The sequence below is a fragment of the Nerophis ophidion genome, linkage group LG02, assembly GCF_033978795.1.
Source record: "Nerophis ophidion isolate RoL-2023_Sa linkage group LG02, RoL_Noph_v1.0, whole genome shotgun sequence".
Classification (NCBI taxonomy): domain Eukaryota; kingdom Metazoa; phylum Chordata; class Actinopteri; order Syngnathiformes; family Syngnathidae; genus Nerophis; species Nerophis ophidion.
This window is the reverse complement of record NC_084612.1, coordinates 80,326,351-80,331,350: the sequence shown is the minus strand read 5'-3', so window position 1 is coordinate 80,331,350 and position 5,000 is coordinate 80,326,351. Positions and strand designations below refer to the sequence as shown.

The following is a 5,000-nucleotide window of genomic DNA, read 5'->3' as shown; positions in this document are numbered from 1 at the left end:
ATGGATTTATCTGCTTTTGCATATGAACTCTTCATATCTACTGTGGCTAAGCAGACTTTTGCCAAAAGGACAATAATTCATTTGTTGTGGGTTTATCCACTTTAATGCACTTAATTTTTTTTTGGAATGCATGTTTTGTTTGAAGGCCTAATATAAATGAAAAACTGTGCTTTTTTTGAAAAGCAAAGGCTACTGGAATATTAAAAAAATGTCAATATTCAATAAAAAATTACTTTATTTGAAAAACGTGTAAATAATTATTCTAGGCTATTTATGCAATATTAAAAAAATTGTGAAAAACTGCATTCATTATTCGGTATTAGGCCTTCGGCCAAGCGTTTAAATTTTATTCGGCTTCGGCCGCAAATTTTCATTTCGGTGCCTCCCTAATTACAACATATAAAAATCGTCTTGTTCTTGGTGGTTCTTGCAGCTGATTGGAGCAATCAAGTCTACCTCTAAATCACTTTAAACTTTTAACCGCGACTCATTTGATTTGATTCGGTCGTACGTGCTTTTATTTCAAGTCGCCTGGACTACTGCAATGCACTTTATGCTGGCAGTAGCTAAAAAGCTCTCTCCCGGTTACAGTTAGTCCAGAACGCGGCAGCACGACTTAACAGGGGCCAGGAAACGCTAGCATATAACCCCAATCCTTTGGAGTTTTCACTGGCTCCCTGTTCATTTTAGAAATTATTTTAAAATCTTGCTCTTTGTTTTTAAAGGGGAACATTATCACAATTTCAAAAGGGTTAAAAATAATAAAAATCAGTTCCCAGTGACTTGTATTTTTTGAATTTTTTTTCAAAATTTTACCGGTCTCAGAATATCCCTAAATAAAACTTTAAACTGCCTTATTTTCGGCTTTCTGCAAAGACACTGGCCATTTCCCTGTGACGTCACACAGTGCTGCCAATGTAAACAAACAATGGGAATACCACAGCAAGATATAGCGACATTAGCTCGGATTCAAACTCGGATTTCAGCGACTTAAGCGATTCAACAGATTACGCATGTATTGAAACAGATGGTTGGAGTATGAAAATATTGAAGAAGAAACTGAAGCTATTGACGCCATTCATAGCCATAGCATTGCCGAATAGCTGCGTTAGCATCACCGGTAAAATGTGCGGACCAAACGATCAGGACTTTCGCATCTTTTGACACTGGAGCAACTTAAATCCGTCGATTGGTAAGTGTTTGTTTCGCATTAAATGTGGGTGGAAGGAAACGTAATATAGTTGCAAATGCATCTACAGGTTATCCATACATCTCTGTGCCATGTCTGCTTTAGCACCGCCGGTAAATAGCATGTTAGCATCGATTAGCGTAGCATGTTAGCATCGATTAGCTGGCAGTCAAAATCAACAAAACTCACCTTTGTGATTTCGTTGACTATCGTTGCAAATGCATCTGCAGGTTATCCATACATCTCTGTGCCATGTCTGCCTTAGCATCGCCGGTAAAATGTGGAGACACTCTGGTACATTCAATGGGGGTCTGGCAGCAGACACTTTGGCATCTTCGGGCCAGTGGTGCAACTTGAATCCCTCCCTGTTAGTGTTGTTACACCCTCCGACAACACACCGGCGAGGCACGATGTCTCCAAAGTTCCAAAAAATAGTCCAAAAAAACGGAAAATAACATAGCTGAGACCCGGTGTTTGTAATGTGTTGAAAATGAAAATGGCGGGTGTGTTACCTCGGCGACGTCACATTCTGACGTCATCGCCTCCAGCTCGGTAAACAGAAAGGCGTTTAATTCGCCAAAATTCACCCATTTAGAGTTCGGAAATCGGTTAAAAAAATAGATGGTCTTTTTTCTGCACCATCAAGGTATATATTGACGTTTACATAGGTCTGCTGATAATGTTCCCCTTTAAAGCTGTACATGGACTGGCACCGCATTAAAAATTGGACCTCATCCAAATATACAATCCTGCGCGCGCTCTGAGGTTCGAGAGCCAGCTCCACTCGTGGTGCCCAAGACCAGACTTAAAACCAGGGGAGACGGGACCTTCTCTGTGGTCGGCCCTAAGCTCTGGAACACTCTGCCCCTCCATATTCGAACTGCTCTTTTAAGACCCGTTTTTAGTCTCTGGCTAATAACACTACCTGAGTTGTGTGGTCTTCTGTTACCCTTATGTTTTAAAATTTTGATTTCTATTTACTGTTTTAATTGGTTTCACCCTTAAAATCGTTTTTTAGTCATATTTATTTTATATTGGTTTTATATGTATTTATTTTTATGGGACGGCGTGGCGTATTGGGAGAGTGGCCGTGCGCAACCCGAGGGTCCCTGGTTCAATCCCCACCTAGTACCAACCTCGTCACGTCCGTTGTGTCCTTGAGCAAGACACTTCACCCTTGCTCCTGATGGGTACTGGTTAGCGCCTTGCATGGCAGCTCCCTCCATCAGTGTGAATGTGTGTGTGAATGGGTAAATGTGGAAGTAGTGTCAAAGCGCTTTGAGTACCTTGAAGGTAGAAAAGCTATACAAGTACAACCCATTTATTATTATTATTATTTTTTGTTTTTATTCAGTCATTGGTGGAGCTCAGGCTAGTATTTGAATGTTGTTTTTAATATTGTTGTGCAGCACTGTGGAAACATTTTGTTGTTTAAATGTGCTATATAAATAAAGTGGATTGGATTGGATCAAAGTAATAATATTTTTATTGATTTTCAGTATTTTTAAAATTTTACTATTTAAAGCTGTCATTGTAATTATGTTCTTTGATTTAAAGTATTTTTAAAATAGCAAAAAAAGACTGTACTGTTTAAATTCATCAATTTAATTGATATTTTCATTGATTTACACTATTTTCAAAATAGCAAAAAATACATTACTATTTAAATCTATAAAATTAGTCAATATTTTCATTGATTTACAGTATCTTTAAAATAGCAAAAAACACCTTATCTAAATCTATCAATTGTATTAATATTTTCATTGGTTGACAGTATTTTTAAAATGGCAGAAAAAAGACCTTACAATTTAAATGTATACATTTCGTGAATATATTCATTAATTTATAGTATCTTTAAAATAGCTGAAAAAATACCTTACTATTTAAATGTATACATTTTATGAATATATTCATTGATGTACGGTATCTTTAAAATAGCAAAAAAACACCTTTACTATCTAAATCTATCAATTTAATGAATATTTTCATTGATTTACAGTATTTGCAAAATAGCAAAAAAAGACTTTACTATTTAAATCTATTTACCGGTAATTAATATTTTCATTGATTTACAGTATTTTTAAAATAGCAAAAAACTCCTTATCTAATTCTATCAATTGTATTAATATACTCATTGATTGACAGTATTTTTAAAATAGCAGAAAAAAGACCTTACAATTTAAATGTATACATTTCGTGAATATATTCATTCATTTACAGTATCTTTAAAATAGCAGAAAAAATACCTAACTATTTAAATGTATACATTTTATGAATATATTCATTGATGTACGGTATCTTTTAAAATAGCAAAAAAACACCTTTACTATCTAAATCTATCAATTTAATGAATATTTTCATTGATTTACAGTATTTGCAAAATAGCAAAAAAAGACCTTACTATTAGGGCTTCACGGTGGCAGAGGGGTTAGTGCGTCTGCCTCACAATACGAAGGTCCTGCAGTCCTGGGTTCAAATCCAGGCTCGGGATCTTTCTGTGTGGAGTTTGCATGTTCTCCCCGTGAATGCGTGGGTTCCCTCCGGGTACTCCGGCTTCCTCCCACTTCCAAAGACATGCACCTGGGGATAGGTTGATTGGCAACACTAAATTGGCCCTAGTGTGTGAATGTGAGTGTGAATGTTGTCTGTCTATCTGTGTTAGCCCTGCGATGAGGTGGCGACTTGTCCAGGGTGTACCCTGCCTTCCGCCCGATTGTAGCTGAGATAGGCGCCAGCGCCCCCCGCGACCCCGAAAGGGAATAAGCGGTAGAAAATGGATGGATGGATGGACCTTACTATTAAAATCTATTTACCGGTAATTGATATTTTCATTGATTTACAGTATTTTTAAAATAGCAAAAAAAACACCTTACTATTTAAATCTATCAATTTCATGAATATTTTCCATTTATTTAGAGTATTTTCAAAATAGCAAAAAAAAAGACCTCACTATATAAATCTAAAAAATAAATCAATATTTTCATTGATTTACGGTATCTTTAAAATAGCAAAAAAACGACCTTACTATTTAAATCTATAAAATTGATCAATATTTTCATTGAGTTACAGTATTTGTAAAATAGCAAAAAAAGACCTTACTATTTAAATCTATTTAATTTATATTTTCATTGATTTACAATATTTTTAAAATAACAAAGAAGACCTTACTATTTAAATCTATTTAAGTTATATTTTCATTGATTTACAGTATTTTAAAAAAAGCAAAAAATACATTACTATTTAAATCTATAAAATTAGTCAATATTTTCATTGATTTACAGTATTTTTAAAATAGCAAAAAACTCCTTATCTTAATCTATCAATTGTATTAATATTTTCATTGATTGACAGTATTTTTAAAATAGCAGAAAAAAGACCTTACAATTTAAATGTATACATTTCGTGAATATATTCATTAATTTATAGTATCTTTAAAATAGCAGAAAAAATACCTAACTATTTAAATGTATACATTTTATGAATTTATTCATTGATGTACGGTATCTTTTAAAATAGCAAAAAAACACCTTTACTATCTAAATCTATCAATTTAATGAATATTTTCATTGATTTACAGTATTTGCAAAATAGCAAAAAAAGACCTTACTATTAAAATCTATTTACCGGTAATTGATATTTTCATTGATTTACAGTATTTTTAAAATAGCAAAAAAAACACCTTACTATTTAAATCTATCAATTTCATGAATATTTTCCATTTATTTAGAGTATTTTCAAAATAGCAAAAAAAAAGACCTCACTATATAAATCTAAAAAATAAATCAATATTTTCATTGATTTACGGTATCTT

At 33.5% G+C, this 5,000-nt stretch overlaps 1 protein-coding gene across 2 annotated transcripts in view; it reads left to right on the top strand.

The window, feature by feature from the left end:
• The window catches only part of eprs1 (glutamyl-prolyl-tRNA synthetase 1), a 102,663-nt gene that overhangs the window by 23,682 nt on the left and 73,981 nt on the right, over positions 1-5,000 (top strand). The window lies entirely within an intron of this gene.